Here is a 25,846-nt window from a genome sequence, read left to right as displayed (position 1 = left end):
TTCATATGGTATATAAATTTTTCAGATAATTTACCATTATTAAAGATAAGTAGTGTTAAATAACAAAATTTAGCCAACTAAATTTGAAGATCTAATTGCTTTATTAAAGGGTTTGTGAATAAGGAAACATCCCATCTAGCCAGTAGAGAGACACATGAGCCACCGAGGAGTTCTATGGAATGGAAAGTTTTTGTAGATGGAGGGAGGGGGCAAGAAAGTTACTAGCAAAACAAAAAGATTTTTCCAGACAAGGCTGTTTGCTAGAGGAAAAAGCAACTGTCTTTATCATACAGAGGGGGAATGAAGAAAAGCCAGGTAATGGATTCATTGATGCTGATGGAAAAAAAAAATCCTGATTAACTGGTTAAGGCCAAATTTCTGGGCGAGGTTGAAACTGCAATTAGATTGGGTATTAAGCCCCAGCTTAGGAACTCATTCTGAAGGACACCATTTTGAGCCCGTGGTTTTATTTTTTTTAACAATACTTTTAACTGACTGGTTAGAATTAGTCCCTGAGACTTATTATAATTTGGGGTACATACATTCAAATCAGTTCAATTCAACTCCTTCATTTTAACAGCCCTTCATTTAGAGCTGTCCTGTTATGTTCTAAGAAATGTGCTGGAAACTGTTGATAAAGATAGAGATAATACCTCATCTTGGTATTAGCCCATGATCTAGCTGGCAGACTGAATAAAGCTGTAATATGATGCATTAAGGACCTCAGTGAGAATTACATTTCTTTTTCTTAGTGCTTTTTTTCCCCCTCTTATGCTGTGTATTCCCATAGAGATTCAGTTGTTAGAGTAATTGATTTTCTCGTGAGGAGAATAGAAGTCACTAAGAAAGAAATAATACCTGAGAAGTGGAAGGACTAAAAGTGACTGGTGTATATCTGGTGTGAGGAATAGTAAATACTCTGTGGAGTAGCTAAATAATAAGATAAGTGAAGTGGCTGGAATGAGGTGGCAGCAGTGTGCAAGGGATACATCACTAAGGACCTTGTATGATAGGTTGAAGCTTTTCAATTGAGTTGTGTGGGTGATGAGGTATTAAGCTGGAAATCGAATTGATCAGATTTGTTCTTTAAAAGATAACTCTCCAATTGTAGAAAAGCCAATGAGGCAGGACACAGAGTGAGGAGGTGACCACTGAGACATTTAGGTCATGGTGGAAATGAGAGAACAGAGCCACAAGATACTTCATTATCAATATCGATAGGAACTGTCGATTGGGCATCGACAATAATGGTGGTATCAACATGACTCCAAGATTCTTGGTTGGGGCCACTGAGTACCTAGACCATGATATGTTAATCAATAATGGGAATTTAAGAGAGGAAATATATTTTGGAGGTAGAGAGTAGAAAACAAGTTTTGTTTTGGACATTGTTTTGGTTACTACTGATTGCCTAGTCAACATTTATTTCCTACCTTCTTTCTTAAGAGAAGATGGCCCTTATTTGTGTTTTAAGGATATATCATGGTTTGTCTAACTCAGCAGTTCTCAAACAGGGGCGATTTTGCCCCCCACGGGGGACATTTGACAATGTCTGGAGATGACATTTTTGGTTGTCACAAGTGGGGAATGCTGCTGACATGTAGTAGGTGGAGGCCAAGAATACTGCTAAACTTTTTGTAGTGCATAGAGCAGCCCTTACTATACAGAATTATCTGACCCTGAATCTGAAGGCTTAGAAAACCTTGTTAAGTTAAATATGGTAATCTCATTCCATTTGCTAGTGTTTGGTTTAGGAATAAGCATGGACCTCATTCAGTGGGACTTCTAAATAAAATTTTCCTCTTAAGGAAGTGAAACATTTCTTTTTACGGATGATCTTATGTTTGAATATGAATTGCTGCATCTACCAGCTGCCAGCCTGAGGATGAAGCCCGCACGCAGAAGAGGGCAGAGCCAAGAAAAATGCAGAAAAGAAGATCCAGAGTCTTGATGCACATCTAACAGTTGTCTGTAGCCTGCTGTCTCTCGTTACATGGGGCTGTGAATTTACTTATGATTTCAGATAGGATAAGTAGAAGTTTCCCATTACTTGCAATGAAAAACGTTGTGATATGGCCATGTTGAATTGCTTATGAATGATTCCAAATGGTAGTGTTAAGTAAAGTGTTGAAAATGTGATACTGGAGCTTTGCAAAAAGGTTAGGTCTGTAGTTAGAGCTGTCGGAGAGTTCATATAGAGGGACAGGGCCTGTTGTGGAACTGATGATCTAAACCAAGTAGGGCTTAGAGAGCAAGAAGAAAGGCAATTAAAGTAGAATCTTAGAACACAGCTCTTCAGTTGTGAGTCTGAGAAGAGGAAGATTTAGTAAGTCTTGCTGAAAGGAGTCCGAAAAGCTAAGTGCTGAACCTAGTGAGAAATGATGTGTTTTTCTATGCTGTGGAATCATCACTGGGATGCAGATGCTCAACTAGAAACTACATTTATTTCCCAGACCTCCTCTAAATTAAAGAAGTCTAATGGAAGAGGATTTGTTTGTTATTTGAACTTTGGATGAGTTTTGAGCACAGATTGCTAGCAGAAGGGGAAAAAAAGGCTCTGGAGTGGAAGAGAAACATTGATAAAAGGAAGGTGTGATTGATAGATGGTTTTGGAAGCTATGTGGAGAGCTGCATTTGAATTCACGGAAGGATGGCATCAGTTTGGAAAAGAAGCAACACTCATGGTTTGTCTGCTACAGTAGGGCAAATGGAAATAATACAAATGAAGAGGAGGGCAGTTGAAGGAGTTCTTGGCTAGAGTCTTTATTTTTTTCTGACAACTGTCTGCTGAGAATGAGGAAGAAGTAGGGAGTATAGTGCTTGATGTGAGTGATAAAGGTTTGGAATAACTACTTTTGGGCAATGAAAAGGGGAACAGAGGAGAAATGAATTAATGGATTGCTGAGCAGCTGGGGTTGAATCTCGTAAATTTGTGATGGATCCATTAGCATATTTATGTGATTCCCCAGGCAATGCTCAATGACTTTTGAGAAAAAATAGTTACGCTAATCCAAGCTTGGGGATTGGAAAGAGGAATGGAGTAAAAAGTAAACTGACAAAGGAATAATTGAAAATGCTGGAAGAAATGCTGCTGAAATTATTGAGCATCACATTGTCAGATAAATTCTGAAAGTTAGGGTATTGAGGAAAACATTAGGAATTATGAATGGTTAGAATGGATCATTAACCATCAGTCTTTCAGGGATGAGGATTATGGGGCGGTGTTGGGGCTTGAACACTTTTAAGTAAGCGTGGGATGGAAGCGTAATTGAAAGTGAACAAATCGCCTCTTGGACGTCCTCTGTTTCACAAATTAACAACGTTTTGAAACATTATTCCATTTCAAAATTCACTCAATTTGTAGGTGAAGAATCAAAGCCTCAGAGGTGCCAAGGGCTGATACCCAAGACAAGGTAGCTGTTAATGACTTAACTGAGATTATAACCTGGATACCTCTTCTCAGCCTAATGTGCTCTTCTTCCTGGAGCAGCTCTGGAGTATATGAAAGAAAGACACACGGCACGACTTCATGAAAAATACAAGAAAGGGAACAAGTGAGCTTTCTTCAATTAAATATTACAGATTCCTCATTTTCCCTGGGGAATTATTTTAAAAACATTATTTTAATCTACCATATGATGTAGAAACTCTAGCTCCAGTAGGCTAGTCACATCTGTATGGGCTGGCTCTATATGGGCTGGGAGGGGCATGCTTGGCAGGGAATCTGGATGAAAGCCAGGTAAGGCATTTGTTTAGGAGTCAAATAACAGGGTGGCAAAAAGTCACTGGAGGGAAACAAAAGGGGATTTGATGTAACTAATTGATTGTGAATGTGGCCTGAAGCGTGCGAATTGGGTGGGGGGGACCTTCACAGTCCACTGGCTAAGTATGTGCTTTCTAATCAAGAGGTTAGTGTTCATGAGTCCTGTTTCTCTTTTGAAAGGGGCTTATTCATTGGGGGAGTTATTGGGAACATGTGTTTATTAGGCGGGTTGGTGAAAGCTTTAACATTGTTGAAAGAGGTCAGCTGTGTTACCCAACTGCTGCTGTATACTGTAGTAATTGACAGTGCTAATAGCAGTGGGCTGTATAGAGAAGTTGTTTTTCCCTTCGGGTTTATTGACTCTTCTATATGTTGAAATGTAATGCTGTGAAGTCTGTGTTTGTTTTTCTATTTGACCCAAATCATGGCTCAAAGCATAGGGTTTACTAGGTGATAAGCCGTTGGTATTTCCTGTTTGTATTTATTAGTAGGTCTAGTTTATTGTTTTCATATTTAAATTCTTTGTAAGCTCACTCTAGTTTTCTTCTTAGAGTTGTTTATGAACCTTTAAATTGTCTCTTGTGTATTTGATAGTTGGAGAGCAGAGCTGTCTTTCTGCATTCTAATTAGATTGTTTTCAGGAGCCATTCGCTTTCTTCACTCAGGGAGGAATGTCAATTGCTGTCATTGAATTTTCCTGCACATGGGCAAGTGATGAACATGCCCTTCAGGTGGGGATTAACTTTCAGTATCTATAATTGTATAGTTTTTTTTTCTTTTTTTAGTCTTTACTCAGTAAAAATAGCCAGACTGTAATGTGGAGTAAATACAAGAAATAAACATCTCTCTCTCTCTCTCTCTCTCTCTCTCTCTCTCTCTCTCTCTCTCTCTCTCTCTTTTTTTTTTTAGCAATTACATTCTTGTGTCTTCCTTTTTCTGTAATTAAAAAAAAAAATCTCCGCAAGAATGCAACTTGATGCATTAGAGCTCTGCCGGAGGTAAATTGTTTTGGAAGCTTGGTAAAATAAATAGGGTCATTATGAGAGTGGAAAAATATATATAAGCTTTTAGCATCAACAGATGCTTTACTTATTGTAGAATAACATAGCGTGAGTACATAAAAATTGCATAATATAAATGGCACATATTCTGGTTGCCTGTTTAGGATGCTTGTTTTTCTTTTATCTCCTTCCTGGCAGAATACTCACTTTTTTTTTTTTTAATTTTTTTTTTCAACGTTTTTATTTATTTTTGGGACAGAGAGAGACAGAGCATGAACGGGGGAGGGGCAGAGAGAGAGGGAGACACAGACTCGGAAACAGGCTCCAGGCTCTGAGCCATCAGCCCAGAGCCTGACGCGGGGCTCGAACTCATGGACCGCGAGATCGTGACCTGGCTGAAGTCGGACGCTTAACCGACTGCGCCACCCAGGCGCCCCAGAATACTCACTTTTTATAAGAATACAGATTTTCTTTCAATAATTGCTGCTTTTACTTGGTGAACTCCACTTTTTGTATTATTGTTTATTGTTAAAAATAGGGTCTGCATTGCCTTTGAAAGTATGTTTGCTCATAGCCAATTAAAAATCCATATAAGAATGCAGTCATGCATCATGTCTTACTCTTTAGACTTACTCTTATACCACAATTTGCTTATCCATTATTCTGTTGATGGGCATTTGAATTGCTTATTGTTTTTGGGTATTCTAAATATTTAAAAATTTTTTTAAGTTTATTTATTTATTTTGAGAGAGACAGAGACAGCACAATTGGAGGAGGGGTAGAGAGAGAGGGAGAGAGAGAATCCTAAGCAGGCTCTGTGTTGTCAGTACAGAGCCAGATGTGGGGCTTGAACTCATGAAACCATGAGTTCATGACCTGAGCTCAAACCAAGAGTCGGATGCTTAACTGACTGAGCCACCCAGGAGTTCCTGAATATTCTTTTGCAAGTCCTTTTGTGGACGCATATTTTCATTTCTTTTGAATAAATATCTGGAATTGCTTGGTCATAGAATCAATATATATTGCACAGGCTGCTTCTTTAAAACATAATTGGAAATATTAGTGGAAAACTTGGGAATGTTGTCTACTCACCTCTCTTCCTCACTGTTCTGGTGTACACAGGATGTGTTTTGGGATGACTGAGCCACTTTCTAGAATCTTCACTTTCTCTCCCCTCTGGCCGCATTTCTTGAAAAGAAAGTGGCATTAAGATTGTGCCTCCTACTTCATTTGATATATTTCTTGGTTAGTTTTAGTGAATTCTTTTCTTTTTTTTCTTCATTTGTTAGGTTTTTAGGAAGGAAGATTCTGGGACCTGGCTTTAAATTACTAATTTTCCTTTAAAGCCAGTTTATAGTAGAGAAAATACTGAAAATTACTCAACTAATTCAGAGTCTTTCTCCCTTTTGTGTTTTTTATATATATATATGTATTTGTATGTATATATATATATATGTATATGTATATTTGTAAATATGTATGTATATATATTTCTCATTTTTTATATTTTTAAATATATATATATACATATATGTATACACACACATATATATCTATATCTATATATATAGATATATGTATATATTTCTCAAAGCAGATAAATGTTTTAAAACCAAATTTGGCTTTATTCTGCCATCTTGCCCCAGAAGTCCAATAGTTCTGTTTTGAAAGCCAAATATGGAGAATTTTTCTGCAGCATGACAAATACCATCATGTCTGTGGCTAATAGGAGACTCCCTGTCCTTAAAAATCAAATACTTCATTAACATGAACAAATCCTAGGAGAGTTCTGAAAAAGATTCATCTTCTTTAGTGGGATGTTTTAAAAACACATATATTCTCCTCACTTATGGTATTTTAACTAATTCTACTGTGAATATACTTGACTTTAAAACAGCATTGACTGGGGCACCTGGCTGGCTCAGTGGGTAGAGCATGGGACTCTTAATTCAGGATTGTGAGTTTAAGTGTCATGTGGGGTATAGAGATAAATAAAATAAAGTAAAATAAAATAAAATAAAACACCATTGCCTACTGGATAGAAATCTGTTATATAAATTGGGTGACCTGGTGCCTAATCCTGTCTTCGCTTATCAGCTATTGTTGGCAAGTCAAGTCATTACTTTTTCTGTAATTGAAATCCTCAATCAGTAAAATGCTGCATGTGCACGTCAGGGAAGCCCATGTAGATTAACACAAAGATGTCTGGAAGACATTTTGAGGTATTTTAGAAAAAGAATGCATTGTGATTTTATAACATCATGATGATGTTGTTATTTATCTGGCTCCAAAGAGGCCTCTTTTAGTTTCCAAATTGAAGGCCCAGAAATCATTTTCCCTAACATGAGGTTTTCCATGGAAATGCAGAAAATAGTATTTGGAACTTGTGTTTATGCATATTCTTCTATGTTTTCTCTTCATGCCCATTATGTTGTATTTAGCCTTATTTTTTCCCCCGTTAACAATTACTCCTTTCTCTTGTCACTTATTTCTTTGTTGAGGGCTATTTGGCCAGTAAGAAACAATCTTAAATTTTGTTTCAGTATGAAATGCACATGGGCAAAGGGAGGCTGGGCTTTGTATTAAAAATGGCGTCTTGGCTCTCTTTGCCTCATCTGGGGTTCTCTTGCATCTTGGCTTTCTTTGACTTCCTTGGAAATCTGTTCTATGGCTCAGTCTGGTTCCAGCAGTTGCAATGTATCATTGTGCAAACCTTTGCTAGCTGCAAATACCCTCTTAAAAATGTATTTAACCACAGATTTCAATCTGCAAATTATTAATGTTAAAACTATTTGAAGAAGGACACATTTCCAGATACCAAGCCAGCATGAGGCTTTTACATAAATCAAATATGGCAGAACCAAATTAATACTATTGAATTTTTCCCAACATCTAGGTTTGGGCCATAGCGATGGCCTAATTACCCATTTGTGGTTAGCATCATCATATCGTATACCATGTGTCACCCTAATGCTACATTTGCCAGCATTGCATATGGAACCTTTCCCCCTTCAGGCTTGTTAAAAGTTAAATGGAATGAAGGGACGTGCTTTTTTGACTTGCCTCTGGCAACATGAGATGACTTTTTGTTTTTCAATGTTTTGTTTTTCTCTTCCTCAGTTTCAGTATAATGTCACCAGCTAAAATATGTCCCTTTAAATTTGAACCTATGAGGTATATGTGTGCATGTGTGTGGTAGAGTAGGAGAGAGAAAAGGTCATGGAGCACCATGTTAAATGTAAGTTTTATTGATGAAAAAATTGGCCTAAAAGACAGATGGAAAAGATGTACCTTCTGGAGTACTCCCTTTATCCCATATGAGAAGAATTAGGTTAAGATTGGGCTTGGATGGTAGTACAGAATGCCCTTCTGAGAAGTTGCTTTTTAAACTCTAGCTTGGCTCGGTCTCTTACTGTGGGCTGGGAGACTGGGGATCGGTAGGTGCGTGCCACACTGACTTAGAGTCCGGAGAGATTGGCAGGAGCCAGGGTTGCCCACTTGACCAAAGCAAATGGTATGCTAACATTGCAAAATCAACTGCCGTGATTTTGAGAGCTCACAGGGAAGTATGTTGGGGAGAGAGTCACCATTGTGGGAACAAAGAGTACAGAAAATCATAAGAATCCTCAGCATGGCCGTTGTCATTTTTCAGTTCTCCCTGGCAAGTCCTTATTCTCTCTTTGACCAAAATCCTCCATTAGCAAAATGCTAGAATATATTTTACCTGTGTTTCTTGGGGTAGAAGAGCAAATGTTGGGAAAGAGAGAAGGAGGGAAACCAACCTTCATTGTGCTTACATGCATTTTCTCTTTTAATCCTGTGAGGTAGTCTTTGTTTGTTTATACCATATATCATATTACAGATAATAAGGTTAAGCTCTGAGAGGTCTAGTAACTTACTGAAGGCCAAATAGCAGCAAAGCGGAAGCTGGAGTTCTGGCCCAAGCATTTGGATTTAGAGTATATGTTTGGATTAGTATATACTAAACCTTTCTCTCCCACTCACCCTCAAATACTGATATCCAGAGTAGAAGTCTGTCTATATTAAAAATCACCTTAGCTTGTTCTCTTCTGTAAGCCATTACTCAGTGAATTAAATTTAATTGATTTTAGCCTATTGGTTTCATGAGTTTGAAATGTATGATATTGCCTTCTATTTTGATTTTTGTTTTTAAAAGAGTTCAAGGATTATTGCAAAGTTTTGACATTTCTCTAATGCCAACACAGCGGACCTAAAGAGGACATAGTTTCATCTATGCATTTATTTGAGTGACATTATAAAATACTCAATTCAGCATATCTGTACACACATATGTGAGACATTGTGCCCAGCCTTCCCTCCTCCTCACTTCTCAACCCCCCCCCCCCCGCCCAGAGAGAGAGAGAGAGAGAGAGAGAGAGGTAGTGAAAATTAATATTACATTAGAATACATGATGGTTTTCTTTTATTTTTGTGGAATATGTAAAACATGTGGAACCTGAAATAGAATTTACTATTGACAGATAAACACACAGACCAGCTTTTAAGTAATAGATGCTTTAATCTATATTAGAGGTTTGGTTGGAGTTTTGCCATATTGTTTAAATTAACCCCATAGTTTAGAGTGGGCTTTTGTAGGGAGCCATTGTAATTTTCATCCCTTAGACACTGGTATTTTCATGAGCTGAAGTTAAATGTCTCAAGGGATAGTGGAATATCATTAAAACATTTCCTGAGCTTGCTTGGGCTGTAGATTGGTATGCCCAAGTCTGCTCTTAGAAGAACAGAGCTTTTGTTTTGTTTTGTGAGGAAATGATCTTGCCCCCAAATGCAATTTTTCTTTTTAATGGAGATTTAAAAAAATATTTTTCAGAAAAAAAATCGTTCAAGTAATTCACTAAAAATGTTTCATACTTAGCTTGAAGAAATCATGGGGATTTTATTATTTTTATTTGCCTTTTAATACCTATGTAATAGGCAACAAATTCAAAATATTTGGTTAACCCAAGATTTTCTGAAAAATTATGAAATAAAGCTTCTTAGACTTTTTGAGACAGAGAAATAAAAACATTTAACACTTGTTTTCATTAGAAATTCAAAGAATTCTAAATTATTTTTATAAAATTAAAATTCACCTATAGTATTTGTTACGACTTTTCCACCACTGATATCTATAAAGCAATAAAAAGCAGTAAAGAGCAGGGTACCTTATTAATGTAACTTGACAGACATATTTTATGTTCTAGCTTTGGCAGCTGGGTGAATGGGAGGAAGGAACAAGGGTGTGTGAGAACACAGTGAGCTGTTGGGGTCTTAGTAATTTGGTAGTTTTTGTAATCACACAAGCTAGTAATCACAGAGACACTGGCAAAAACTCCACGGAGGTTTAGCATGACATGGTATTCGGACCTCAGTATGCTTAAGTAACATTTTGAAATCATCATAATCTCACTATGATATAATAAAGAATGATTGATTACACTAATTATAAAGCATGTCATACACATTGATTACTTTGTGATGTAAAATAATATTGTAATTCTTAGACAATAGGAATATCGTCATAGCATTTAACTGAGTTATGCCACCAGTTGTAGCAATTGGATGACATATGACATAGATATTTTCTCTACCACGTTTCTAAGTGGTTATTTCTGTGACTGTGGCCCTGTGATTACACTAGAGGTACCTTGTGATGACCTTTTAATAATTTCAGTGACTCTGCCCTGGTTGTTGGCAGAGGAAATTTTATATGGTACCTCTTAGCTCCTGTGGGCTCAGGCAAGACACCTCTGGTCCAGAGTTAGAGACAATCTCTGAATTTACTTCTTACCAGTGTAGTCATTAACTCTATGCTTTTCTTTCTTTCTTTCTTTCTTTCTTTCTTTCTTTCTTTCTTTCTTTCTTTCTTTCTTTCTTTCTTCTTTTTTCTTTTTCCTTCTTTTTTCTGTCTTTCTCTGGGCTTTACCTGCTAAGAACTATGGGATCTGCAACATTCAACAGTCTTTCTGTTTTAAAGACCTTTGGTACTTGAGTATTTGTCAGATCCTTCCTTCTTCAAAAATATCTGTTCTGGTTCCATTCCTCTGAGACACTCTTCAGTCCTTTTCGATTGGTCCCTGCAAACAGTTCCTCCTATCATTCATGAAATACACACACACACACACCCACACCCTAAAAAGTCTCCTGATCAAAACAAAAACAGTAAGAACAAAAACTTGCTGTTCCAACCTAACAACTCTTTCAAACTGCTACTTTAATATCATGCATTCCTTCATTGTCAAATTTATTGAAAGCACATTTTAAACCTACTCGAAATTTCCACTTCCTAATCACCCCTTCCTGTATTCTTTGTAATAAAGCTACTATTCTCCAGTGGTCGCCAACAACATACTTGTTGCCAAAGCAAACAGTGATTTGGTCAGTCTCATTCTCCTTCCCTTTTTTGTAGACTGTGATGCTACTGACTCTTTCCAGAACACTGTCTTTATGCTTGATTTTCATACCACCGCTTTATCCTTCTTGTGGAGCTTTGTGATAAGACAAATTTGGTGGGAATCTCAGACTCTCAGTGTGATTCTTAATAACTGCATATAGGCACCTTATTTAACTGGTAGGCCTCCATATCCGGAGGCATAGAAGAGAAGAGAGGAAGGGCTGTTTGATGGCTTAATGAAGGCCTAGAGGAGTGCTTTTTCAATGGGGCCCCATCAGCATTTAGGGTTGGACAATTTTTCCTAGCGAAGGACTCTTGCAGGCATTGCAGGATATTTGGCATTCCTGACCTTCAGGCACTAATTGCTGGTTGCACTCCCCACTGTGTAACCAAAAAATGCCCCACACATTCCCAAATGCCCTCTGCTGAGGTGATACTCTGCTGGGTGAGGCGAAGTCATGGTTAACTTTTTTCCTCTGAAAGTCCTTGGCATCACATAGAAGCCCTTTCTCACTTACTTCTTTTGAGAGGCTAGGGTGGTGTGTAAGGTCCAGCATCATTTATTTCTATTACCTGTATCATAAAATGTGCACCTCCCATATTATCCTATTCAGACTTTTCCAAACATACTTCTCCAGTTCCAAGTATCTATCTTTATGGATGTGGTAATGTCATGCTTGAGAAGTACCTGCTCATATTTGCTCATATTTTGGATTTCACTTAGACTTAAATGCCTTGACCCCCAGATATAGGAGCTGCTCCTGTGAGCTCCTTTACCACCTGCAGAGCATTTATCATAGTGGAATCCACAGCTCCTTTTCATATCTGTCTCTCTCAGCACGCTGCAGGACAGAGACTCCATCTTGTTCATGCCTGTTGTAGTGTTTGGCGCATGGTAGGCCATCAGTAAATATTTGCTATTATGTGAATACAACAAAAAGGAAGGAAAGTATGGTAAGAATCAGAAAAATGTTTAGGTAGAAAAGAAGTGGAAAGAGCTCATGTTAACTGGCCACACACATTGGGGTGATGTGCATTGTGTTAAGAAGTTCAAGTGTAGAGGGAGGTTTCACTGCTCTGTCATCTGGACAGAGCCAACAAGGAAAAAATGGGCGATGAAGTAGCACATGCTCCCATTTACACTTAGAAGGGGTGTCTTTGTGGTAAACTTAACTTTTTATGGAAGTAATTTTCAAAAACCCCAGAGCAGGGTTGAAGAAAATGTAAAGTTGAAATCAGAAACATGGGGGATTGTGATTATTTAGAAAGATTTGCAAAGATCAGGCTTGGGGAAGGAGGGAGAGTTAAGATTTCTTGTAACAAAAGTAAATTAAAAAAAAAAAAACAGGGGCACCTGGGTGGCGCAGTCGGTTAAGCGTCCGACTTCAGCCAGGTCACGATCTCGCGGTCCGTGAGTTTGAGCCCCGCGTCGGGCTCTGGGCTGATGGCTCAGAGCCTGGAGCCTGTTTCCGATTCTGTGTCTCCCTCTCTCTCTGCCCCTCCCCCGTTCATGCTCTGTCTCTCTCTGTGCAAAAATAAATAAACATTGAAAAAAAAAAATTAAAAAAAAAAACAAAACAAAACAGTGTGCTGTATGTCTTTAATGCAGAGATTTAAATGGATTTTGAGAATTTCATTTTTCATAATCTCTGAACTCCTTATTTTTATCATTGAAGATATTTTTAAAATAAACCCTTATTTTAAAATTCAGCCTTTTCTGGTTCCAGATTACATTCCCCAAATTTTTCTGTATTCTCTTATGAGCATGTCTTCAATTCTCTATCCATTTACTTTTTGTAGCTATTATTAGTTGGCACAGCTGGTTTGCATAGAAGCCTTTTTCCCCTTAGCCCATAGATAGATATTAAGTGCTACTCAGTGGACACAAACACATCTGGCCTTAAATCTTAACTTTATTGATGCTGTTGCAGGATTTTTTTTACCTCAATACCCGGATTTGTTGTCTCGCTGCTTCGAAGAATGAAGAGGTGAACACAGAATGAGCAGCAGGCAAAAGTTTATTAGAGTGTAAGATCAGAGAAGTATGAAAGCTCTCTTTGCAGAGAAGGGGACATTGGAAAGTGAATGCCCATGGACTATAGTCAAGGATCCTTGTTTTATATGTGTTTTTCCCCACCTGGGGACCTCAGGTCCTATCCTTTCCCTCTCTATTTTATCTTATCTTTTCCTTTCATAATGCTGTGTAAGCTTTTATGTGGTTCAAGAGACAGGATACCAGTTTGCTTTCCTACTAGTGTTCTAATTTTGTCAGTACAAACTGTGTTCTGTAGCTACTAAACCAAATCATTGGCCAAGGGTCTTTGCAGTTTTCTTACGCTGTAGTCAAGAAAGCTAGAAAAGAGACTTAGGACATTACAGTTAACTGTTGTTATACCTCTTATTTGGAAACAAAAATTTAATTAATGCTTAAAAACAGATGAATTCACTTTTTTTCCAAACACTTTTTTGATGATTTTATTCAGTAATTTTTGAGCCATTAGCTTCCTGAGTATATTTATGTCTTTGTGTAAGAAAAACAACAAAACTGGAGTACTCAGAAGGACTAAATTAGCCATGATTGGTTCATATATTCAGATTGAATGTTGTAATTTTTAATACATCATAAATGTAGAGACAATCCTAAATAGTTCAAACAAACCCATGTAAATCCTGAGCTTGGAATAGGTGATTTAGTCTCTTTTGCTCTGGGATAGGCTTCACCCAAGGATAAGCCCAGATGAGAGTGAAGAGTGCTGATGGGTAGATGGATTGACTAATTGAATAAACATTTATAAAATGCATTGTATAAAATGGAATGTGTGTTCCAGGCAGTGAAGGTATAAAAATGAGTAAATAGATATGAAAAAATAGCAGTAACAACAATTCAAAACATATACGATAGAAGTTATTTTATTTTTTAATGTTTATTTATTTTTGAGAGGTTGTGAGGGAAGGGGAGGAGAGAGAGGGAGACAGAAGATCCAAAGTGGTCTCCATACTGATAGCAGAGAGTCCTATGCGGGGCTCAAACTCTTGAACTCTGAGATCATGACCTGAGCTGAAGTCAGATACTCAAGCTCAACCGGCTCAGCCATTCAGGGACCCCTAGAAGTTATTTTAGAAGGACAGTTCAGAAGATAGTGATAACATTGGTTGGCTCTCTTGGTTAAGGGCCATCACCATGCTAATAACGAGCAATTATTTGTGCTTGCATGGACCGTATAGTCTAAATCTTTAAGAATTGCTTAAACTAACATTTTAAGTGCTGATTGATGTCAAAAGAATAGTGATAGCAAATATTGAAGTTAGTAATTTTTTAAACAGGGGAAAGGGTGGGGCACCTGGGTGGCTCAGTCAGTTAAGTGTCTGACTCGTGGTTTCAGCTCAGGTCATGATCTCACATTTTGTGAGTTTGAGTCCTGCATTGAGCTCTGCACTGACAGTGTGGAGCCTGCTTAGGATTCTCTCTCTCTCCCTCTCTCTTTGCCCCCCACCCCCCACACACTCACTCTCTCTCAAAAAATAAATAAATAAACTTAAAAAAATAAACAGGGGAAAGGAAAGCATTTAAAAAATCATCCAGGTTTTAGAGGGACATTTTTCAAATAATATGTACGTCCAGGAAGATTCTGGTGCACTCCACCTGAGGGTTAAGCATTACATTTTCTTTCTCTCCATCATTTGAGAATCACTGCATGTAATGTGAGATATTTACTGATTGGAGTGTCTCGTGCAGATGGTCTATGTGCAGACCTAAAAGTTGGTTCAGAACCAGTACGTTAAGTTTTTGTTGAGAACTATCAAAAGGTTGAGCCACAAAAAAAAAAAAAAAAGTTGAGCCATTAACTGTGTTTAATTAGAAAAGTAAAACCTATGCATTCCAAATGCTAATAATTTCTGACACTAATGGCATTAATTTACCCCCACCAATGCCATTTCTTGATATCTGTGAGACTTCTTTATAATTCAGCAGCTCTGGGAAGTGTTACTATTTGCTTCAATGATCCAGTGTTTTGTCTTTGTTTGATACATATTCTTGTCATTTTTGTTTTCTCCCTCTAAAAGGAGGGTGCTGTAGCATGGACACTCTAACAAGTTTGCAATGCAGCCATATTCCCAGGCCCAGATGATGTGTTTAGTCATGCCTTATTGAATGTATGCAGGACACTGATTAAAAAAAAAGTGTTGTAATAACATGGCCAAAATATGACTTTTTTAAGGAAAATGAAAGCAATACCACTATATTTAGAAATCTTAGATTAGAACCTTAGCAGGAATTTTTAGATCAGAACCTTAACTTTTGGAAGATTTATATTGGTCTGAAATTGTTTCCATTTCCCATTAGAATCCACTCTCTATTTCTGGGGAGCAGCTAGAAATCTTGGCTTTCTGTTGAAGGAATAATGTGTGTGTACGTTGCATTAGAAAGAAGTAAGCATACCTTAATAAGCGTGCTCCATACTGAACTTTATACAAAATGGTCCCACGACTGAATGTCAAATAAATAGTCTTTGAAAGGTAGGAGTGGTCATAATTGAGATTGTGAAGTTTCTTTCCCATAGTAATTGGCCACTATCTGACAGAAGCTATAGTGCCTTTGACTTACTTATAACTTTCTGTTGCCAATCCAAATATTTCAGTTTCCTGGCTGTCCAAGAAATGTGCATTTTTATCTTGTTACTTCATATAATCACAGAATCCTAAAAAAATAAATTAAAGAATCATTTTAGAATCTTTTCCCAAGAGAAACCTTTTTTTCCCCCAAGGAGCTGCACGTTGAGTTGGTTGTATTACAAATCATCAATTTCTGACTGTTGAAATGACCTTGTAGTAACATACTGCATTTGGTGCCCTCATGCCAAGGACGCAACTCAAGAAGTCATGATGAGCATTTGGGTGCCAAATTCTACTTTACAGTTCGTCATAGGAATGTCTTGAGTGTGGGGATCTCTCCTCATTGCCTAAAGTTCTCAGAAAAAGATGTGATCTCTGTTTATATTGATAGGTCATAAAGAGGAACATGTCCAGCATATGAAAAATAAGACTTTTCTCACCTCTTCAATCCTAGAAAAAGAACTAAGAACTACTTAAAGAACTGAGGTTTTGGGGTGTCCCTTCTATTTTATTTATTTTATTTATTTTTTGGTGGGGGAGAGAGAGTGAGAGTGTGAGCAGAGGAGGGGCAGAGGAAGAGGGAGAGAGGAGAGGGAGAATCTCAAGTGGGCTCCACACCCAGAGTGGAGCCTAACTCAGGAGATCTCAGGACCTTCAGATCAGGACCTGAGCTGAAATCGAGAGTCAAAAGACTGAGCCACCCAGGTGCCCGGTGGGGGGGGGGGGTGTCCCTTTTAAAATTGCAACACTGATTTCTTCCTCTTATAGGTTTTAAAAGATACATTACTGGAGGGGTTGTGGGAGGGGGGATGGGCTAAATGGGTAAGGAGCATTAAGGAATCCACTCCGGAAATCATTGTTGCACTATATGCTAATTTGGATGTAAATTTAAAAACATATAATAAAAAAAAAGATACATTAAGTAACTTCAATGAAGGTGAAGGACTGTGTCTGTTTTGTTCCCTATTGTATCCCAAGGTCTAGCATATAATAAACGTTCACTAAATATTTGTTGACTGACTAAATGAATAATAATGAATAATGTTAGTGATGCCTGCCATAGTTATGGCGCCTTATTTTTAACTATGTGTTAGAAATCATCCTCATCTGTATTGACTTTAACAGTTCTAAGCTTTGATTTTTTCTTCTGTAAGTATGACTAATTTATATTGTATTTGTTATAATATTAGTTGTTTTAAAGATTAGTGATAAGCACCTATTACATAGTAGGTACTTGTTAAATTGTTGGGAATCTTATGAATAATTATAAATGGAATAATGACAACTTTATTTCATGTTTCTGTTGTTTTGCAAATGAATTAGATCTTGTAGTAAAAATTACCATGTGCCAAAGTATTTGAATTAACCGTATCCAATTTTATGAAATGTTCTACTCTTTATGAATGGTTTATGTTAAAGAGAAAGTAAGTGTCACCTACTGAAAATACGTTAGGCCATGAGTGAGACATGAATATTTGATAACCTCTCTTTCTATTTTATTTTTGTGGAAGATACAGCAGATTTGTATGGCTGCTAGGAGAATAAACTACATTGCACAAAGCAAAAGATGAACTGGTTTGGAAACATTTAAAAATAAAACAATCACTGCAACAAAACAAATAGGCACAGAGGCATAGCACCTGGTGAATACTTGGGAGACAGGAGACGATATTTGTTTTCAGTTGAATTGAGTAGGATAACTCCTTACTGAATGGAAATCATGTACTGCTACTATGAAAGGCTTGCCTGTTTAGAGTTTGGTCAGTAATTCAGAATGATTCGTGTTAGTGATGAGTGCCGAAATAGAAAAAGCCAGTTGGCTAAGATATTATCACTTGCGTGCTAAGAAAAAAGAAATGTTCTGGAAAAATAACAGCCAAATGACTGGATACACTTTTCTTCCCATTTTTTTTCTTGAATTTTCCAGAAACTCCAGGTTGTTCTGATAGTTCAGTGCTCTGAGTTTCTAGTTTGGTCATTTACTCTTTTATTCAACAAATATTGCTTCCATAACGTGCTAGGCCCTCACTTGGCATGGGGATGGTTGAAAAGCAAAAACAGATGAAGTCCCTCTCCCTTTGGCTAACAGTCTTGTGGAGTGACCAAAATTGATTAAATAGTCAAACAGTTGAGAATGTATAATGTAACTTAGAGAGTATGATATAGTTGAGGCATTCAGGCAAGACTTTCTCAAGGTAGTGAAGGCAGAATTCAATGCCAAGGAGGAATAGGACTTAACCAGAAAAGAGGGTAGAAGGGAGAACCCTCTAGAGTAAGGACACAAAGGAAAGGTCCTATTGAATAAAGGTGTGTAAGAGAAGCTGAAAGATACAGAAATAATTAGGAATTGCTGGAGGAGTAGGTAGAAGCCGGATCATGCAGGGACATTGTATTTAGTCAGTGCTTTAAGAGCTTCAACTTTATCCTAAAAACAGTAGGAAATTGCTAGAAGGTTTATGATGTAAGGTAGATGATGTAATCAGATTTATGTTTTAGAAAAATAGCCTTGGCTCCCTGGGGGGGGGGGAGTGTAGTTGAGAAGAGCTCATAGTAATTGATGGAAGAACTGTTAGGAACTGTTGCCATAGTCTAGGTCCTCTAAGACATAAAAGATGGTAGAGGTAGCTGCTAGGACTAAGGTGGTTGATGAGATAAGGAAAAGTGGAAAGATTCAAGAGTTGTTTCGTGGGCAAAATGGATAGGGTTTGGAGATGGTTTAGGTGATGGAGGAATGAGGCTGGAGGGGCTAAAAAATAACTCCTAAATTTTTTATTGTACAGCTGGATGAATGTAGGTACTTTATGAGATGAGGGACAGTGGAAGAGAACTAGATTGAGGGGCGAGGTAAATCATAAATATTTCTTTTACATATTGAACTGTGTGTAACATAGAGACATTTTAGTAAATGTGTAGACTAGAGATGTACATTTCTGGGTCACCGTTGCATATGTTTGAACTGAACTCATTGGCATGGATGAGATCAGCTAGGGAAACTATAAATAAGGTGGCCTAGAGATGAGTCTTTAAGAACCGCAGAATCTTTACTGGCCAAGTAAGGAAGAATGAACATGTAATGGAGACACCCAGAAACAATGATAAAAGAGGAGGGAAAAAATCAGGACAATATTTTGTCAAGGTCACTAGGGACAGAGAGAGTGCTTCGAGATAGAGGGAGTCATGCCAAATGCTGTTGAGAGATCTTTCAAGATGTGGACTGAAAAGCGCTTATTTGATTGAGTGTGTGATGAAAGTCACTGGTGACTTGACCCAGAGCTCTTTTGGTGAAGTGTTGGGAGGAAGAAGCCAAATTTGGCTAAAATTTGAGGCTTCAAGGGGAGATGAGGGAATGGTGAGCATAGACAAATATTTTGACAAGTTTGTGTATAGAGGAGAAGAGAAAATAGGTGGTGAAGGAGAATAAGGGGCACAGGGAGGTGGTTTTTCTATTTGTTTAAATTTGAGAACTTTGAAAGATTTAAGAGCTAAATGGCCACTTTGGTTAATAATACTGTATTACATGTTTGAAAGTTGCTAGGAGAGTAGATCTTACAAGTTCTCATCACAAGAAAAAAAAGTCTGTAGCTATGTATGGGAATGGCTCTTAACTAGACTTATTGTGGTGATCATTTCACAATGTATACTAATATTGAATCACTATGTTGTATCCCTGAAACTAATATAATGTTGCATGTCAATTATACCTCAATTTTTAAAAAAAAAAGCGGCAGGAAAAAAAATCCAATGGGAAAGAGAGAGGGGATCAATCTTATATATAGTAGAGAGAGTGAATACATATAGTATATATAGTATATATAGAGTATATATAGAGGATATATAGTGTATATATAGTGTGTATATATATATATATATATATATATATATATATATAGTAGAGAGAGTGAAGCCAGAAGATAAGGCTCCTACTGCATGTTTGGAATTCATTTTTTCTTTTTGGTTCCTAGAATTTGATTGCTTATTTGCACCAACCTTTAGGAAGAGGAATGTCAGAATTTTCTGTGAACTTCTTAGCACCCCCAAAGTGACCTTTACACAAAAGAAATGCCCTTTTTATTAAGTGCCTTCACTAAAATTAGCAGAACCAAGGAAATGAGGAGGAAATGATTTAGGAGAGTAAAAATGATGAGATAAGAAATAAAAAGAAAGCTAAATTCCTGTACACATACTTTAACTTTCATAATCCTCTTCAAGTGTGTGTGTGTGTGTGTGTGTGTGTGTAGATAGATAGAAAGACAGACATTTTTATAACTATAAAGGAATTTCATTATAAACACTTATTCTTGTAACTCAAGTCTATAGAAACAAAGATGAATATTTTATCTGTGGAATGGAGGCAACATCTGGTCATTTAAACTGAAAGGTCCATTATTTTTGTTTTTGATAACATTTTTTTCCAGTCAGTTTTACCTTCCAAAAGAATTTGGAGTGGGAAAAAGAAAAGGAAAAGTGGTGGGAAAAAGAAAAGGAGTTGAAATACAGATTTCTAGCAGCAGTGTTCTTCCATCATTTAAAGAATGAGATAGACATACGGCGCCGGGAATATAGTCGACGGTACTGTAATAGCGTTGTATGGCGGCATGTGGTAGCTACACTTGTGAGCACAGCAAAACGTACCGAGGTGTCGAATCACTATGTTTACACCTGAAACTAATATAACATTGTATGTCAACTCTACTCAAAAACATTGGGAAAGTTTTCAACTAGCAATAATCGCACCTCGGATAAACCTCGGTGGCTACGATACTGCCACTGTGTAAAGCTCAAATAAAAACATTTAAAAATAAATTAAAATATATAAATAAAAAGAATGAGACGGAGAAAGGATGAGGCAGAAAAGGTACTTTTGAATAGTCCATCCATACCTACTTAGAGAGAGGAAAGTAGAATTAAGTAGAATTCCAGTTGTTTTAAAATTTTCTTATACTACAGACACTGCTTTTTATGCCCATCTTTTTCCTTTATGTTAAAGCATTCTGACCCTCTCCTGTGATGCCCACTAGTTGTGAAAAGTTGGGTAAATCCACCCTTCAGCTTTGTCATCTATAAAACAGAGATGGAAGAGATGACATCCAAGTTTCCTTCTGATCCAAGGTTCTGGGATTCAGCAAACTTTAGTCATTGCTTCTTGGCTATCACTTAGTAGTTGTCCTCAGAATAAGTCTTCTTGGATTCTTAAGTTATCTGTCAACAGAAGTAAATTCTTTCTCTTTATTTTTGAAATATCTCTGTTGGAGCCTCAGATACATGAATGGATACAGAAAAAAGACATAATTTTTATTTATCTCTTCCCACACTTGCTGAACCAGGTGGGTCACAAGAGTTTGCAAGTCAGTGTGTTTTTTTTTAATACTTACTTATTTTTGGGAGAGGGAGAGAGAGTGCAGGGAGGGGCAGAGAGAGAGGGAGAGGGAGGATCTGTAGTGGGCTCTGTGCTGACAGCAGAGAGCCAGATGCAGGGCTTGAACTCAGGAACAATGAGATTATGACCTGAGCCCAAGTGGGATGTTCAACCAACTGAGCCACCCAGGTGCCCCAAAGTCAATGTATTTTTTACGTTCATTTGAAAATTGAGATTGCTAAAGAATGCACACCATATACTCTATGCTTTCAAAGTAAATTTTTAGTAATGAAAGTATGATATTGTACATTATATAATTCCAAAAGTGAGTAACACTAATAATTAGCCATTGAGTATCACAAAAATCATGCTAACACACCCTCAGTTGGTCTAATATCTGCTTACTGAAACTTTGACTGCTTTTCACATTATAAGTGAAGTCACCGTGATTCTGACGTTTACTGAGTTGTTGTCTGTTTGACAGTCTTCCAGAATGCTTATTACCTAAACTAAAATATCTAGATCTTTTTCTTGTGAATATCACAAGAGTGCTTCCCTGACTAAAGAAAAAGAAAGGCTGATTGATCTCACATTCATAGTACATCTTCACCTCCTGGAAGATTTCAGGAGTGGCCATGGAACCCCACAACCCAAATCCTTAGGAAATTTTGTTGTAAATGTTTAAAAACACTTTTATGACTTTCAACTCAAAGCTTTCATGTGCTTGAAAATGGGTTATTTTAGCATCAAATACATCTCCTACTCTCATTTTCACCCATTACTTCATTATTCATCTGTTAGTCTCACCTTTAGGGCAGTTCTTAAATGTGTCCTAACTTTGACCTGATTCTGCCAAAATTCTTATTTATGCCTTAATTGTTTCCTGTCCTGACTGTAGCAGTTCTTTTTTTTTTTTTTTTTTTTTTTTTTAATAGTCTTCCTAAGTCCCGGCTCTCTAAACTTCAGAGGGGTCTTAGAGTGTTATGGTGAGTCTACAGATTCCTGCTTTTGGAAAGAATGTGCATCGTATTGAAGTAATGTCTATTGACCTAGTGTTTTGTCTTGTTTTGTTTAACTATACTATTTCCCTATTCACTTGTTATGATTGGTTAGAAATGCATGAGCCCAGCATCTGGAAGGAATAGCACATCTGATAGATTCTATTGGAAACTGTACCCTGAATCATTTCAATTAGATTTTCAGTGGGGAAAAATTATTATGGTGGTAGATGTTCCTTAAATTTATGGTAGACTGTTGAGTTTCCCTTACCTAGCTTTAGATTAGGGTGTGAGAAAAGTATGTGAGATATAATTACATCTTTCTTATTCTAAAGACATTAAAATGCTTTTCACAGTTACAATTATAGTAGAATTTATAATATTTTGTATCATATTTTCAAAGTATTTTTTAATTAGTAATCCAATCCCCCAAATATACTTATGAAGTGAACAGCTGACAGTTTTGCACTCCCCATTCCACAATTATCAAGTGGAGAGGTTGAAGGTCAAATATTTTACCTTAGGAAATAGTAAAAATGTCATTGTTACCTAATAACATTTAGGTAGAACTGTCAATTTTTTTATGTGTGAACTGAAAGTAACTGCTTATCAGATACAATTTGGTGGACACTTCCAAACTTTATGGGATGCATTGTTGATTTTTGTCATACCTCATTATTAATAAAGAACAAAAAAGGAACGTGTATTTTATCTCCTTCAAAAAAATCCTTAGGGAAATATCTAATTTTTGTGAAAAAAATTTAACCATTTGATCTTTTTGAGAATTTATTCTGGGAAAACGGGATTTTGCTGTAGCATACACGTTATTTCTCTCTCCATCTCAATCTTTGTCTCTGTCTTTTACCCCCTATGTCTAAGTCTGACCCATTGTTAGAAGTACAAAAGGCATTCCTGAAGATTGTTTGGTAGTACAGCATGTCAGGTGTGTGTTCTCCCTGAAATGCTCATGTGTTGGTAGAGCCAATAGTTGAGTTGATGCTGGTGCAGGCAAAATATGTACCTTAACCATTACTATTTAGTGCCATATTCATGATTGTGGCATGGCTCATTTTCTATTAACAAAACGGGCTAACAAAAGAGAATCCTGTCGTTTTTATTCTTGGGAAAAAATTCCCCATTGTAGAAAAGTCATTCTAGCTGAAGGAAGTAAGAGCTGACTGTGGAGTGAATCCAAGCACAACAAACTTGACATCATCATCATCATCATCATCATCATCATCATCATCATCTTTTACTGAGAGCTTATTACATACCATTTATCACTGTTTTAACTCATTTAAATGCACAATAACTCTACAGTGTGGTTCTATTATTTTGTAGGTGAGGAAACTGGCAGTACGAGGTTAGATGCTTGGACAGAGAGATAAAGAGGATTTGAATGTGGTCTAACTCTAGAGCCCACATTCTTAGCCAGTACGCTTTCTGCTTCTGCTGTCTGGGGAGTGCTTTTCTCAGATTTAAGTTATATAGCAGGTCCAACAGGAGAAGTTTCATTCAGCAGTATTTACCAAGCATCTCTTACATACATTGTCATTGTTTCTTGCTTCATTTCTCTTCTGCAAATTGTCTTCTTAGAAAGGGTCTTTTTATGTTTCAGAGTTTGAAAATTAAATGTAACCCATTCTGAAGATTTGTATTGCCATAATATTGTGAGGACATAAGTAAAATGTCCACTGTGTTTTGGTTATGTGTACTTTATTTGATGTGGCTTGATGCAGGCAGTATATTGAGAGGGTTGACTTATTAGCCTTGTTAGGAAAGGCTTCCCATTCTCATTTCCTGTGTTACAATTTTTTTCCTTAACATTTCGTCTGTGAAACAATTGGGTTTTTTCCTCACTGGTTGAAAATACTTAAAATCATGCACTTGATTACAATAGTAATTCGTAAAAAGAGGCATGTGTAAGGTTTGAGCTACTTGGATGTTGAAGATTGTAAGAGAAGCTAAAACAGGTTTTCTGTTAGAAGAAAGTCTTTATCTAAATGACTTAGGAACATTCACAAACCTTGAATGATATGGAAATTTTTCCGTGTGACTTCAGTTTGACTGTTTCCTGTTGCAGATTAAATCGTCCTTGTAAAATAAAGGATTATATTTTGGTACCAAAGAGTGAATATTCAGACTTTATCATCCTGCCACTCCTCTACCCAATAGTTGCATGTAATACTTTGACTCTATTTAGCTGTTATATATTCTACATAGTTCACAAATAAGATTGCTTCTCAGAACATGAAGAATAAATCTAACTGAGGAAAGTGAACTAGCACACTCACATGTGTACCCACATGTACACACGCACAAGCACATCATACACATGCATGTCCATGTACACTTACATACATATACACAGATTCACACAAGTACTCATGCACACTCACACACTAACCTACAAATACATGTGTGTACACACTGTTTATGTTTACACTTGCTCATATACATACACAGTCAAAACCAAATATACACATGTGCACACAGATACGTACACCCATATGCACACATGCTTTTACACACGCATATTTGAGAGTAAGACAAGTTTTAGCCAAAAGGCTACTCTTGGGTGACTTTATTTTGGTGTTAGGATTCAAAATCTCCTTTAAATAAGCCTTCCAACATTATTTATAATTTGTGAGAATGAACTTTGCATTCCTGTCTTTAGTATCACTTCCTTCATGTTTATGAATTTTATATCCTTACTTTGGATCCTTTCTTCAAAAATTATTTTATAACAAGACTTTTTTTCCCCTTGAAATCTGAAAGATAAGAGATAACGAATTAAGTGGTATAACTTTCCTAGTTTTCTAAAATATCTTGGAAACATTAGTATGCTCAAATGTTCAAGTGACAAATATTCTGCTTTAAAACATTTAAGGCATGGAGCTTTCTGATCCAATTTTTGGATGTTTAGAGACAGTTCTCTTTTGAAATTTCCAAATAATTATAAAAATAATTGAAAGATCACTTAAAAACTGACAATTTATTTCTGTTTTTGTTATTACTTGTGTTATGGAAACTTATTAAAGTTTTGAATGGGTTGTGGTGCTTCCTACGAAATTATTTTTTGTGGGAATAAACGTACATCTGTATTTCATATTATAGTTCAGTCTGACTTGATAAACAATATGAAATAAGGGAATCCTTCAACATTTGACCTTCTCTACTCTTCAGGCATCTGAATGACATGAGAGGTTAACTGTTCCATTTTTCTTGGCAGATCAATATTTCTTTCTTTGACCCTTAATAATGTGATGGCATCCAACATGGATCTTTTGGGCAACTCTTACAAAAGTCAAAAGTATTCACAAGGGAAATAGCAATAGGCAGTACGTAATGGATTAGCTCTTTGGAATGGATAGTTATTAATTTATACCAGATACTTGTTCAAGGTTACATTACCCACCCTCCTTTCCTATGATCCGGAGCCAAAGGATTCAAATGGGTAATTACCTTTTCTCAAATTATATTTGACTTACCTTATGATACCACATGGTATAGAAATTTTCCCCCAAAGGACATATAAGCACTTTATTAACATCTTTTTCATTCCTAACATATGTCTAAGAATAAGAAAGAGCCAAGCATTTTCCTTCACCATAGTAAAAACCCCATTTTACAGACAGGGTTGGAGACTAAGGACATTTTCTGGGAAACAGATTTTGGCAGTTTTCCCCAAGAATTTTA

The 25,846-nt window shown here is 36.8% G+C and overlaps 1 protein-coding gene and 1 pseudogene across 3 annotated transcripts in view; one reads left to right on the top strand and one right to left on the bottom strand.

Annotated features, from left to right (window-relative positions):
- Positions 1 to 25,846, top strand: part of HMCN1 (hemicentin 1) — a 465,703-nt gene that overhangs the window by 40,453 nt on the left and 399,404 nt on the right. The gene's annotated exons all lie outside the window — the stretch shown is intronic.
- Positions 20,418 to 20,572, bottom strand: LOC122476658 (annotated as a pseudogene).

This window comes from Prionailurus bengalensis, chromosome E4, assembly GCF_016509475.1.
Source record: "Prionailurus bengalensis isolate Pbe53 chromosome E4, Fcat_Pben_1.1_paternal_pri, whole genome shotgun sequence".
Taxonomy (NCBI): domain Eukaryota; kingdom Metazoa; phylum Chordata; class Mammalia; order Carnivora; family Felidae; genus Prionailurus; species Prionailurus bengalensis.
This window is presented reverse-complemented; position numbering and strand designations above follow the sequence as displayed.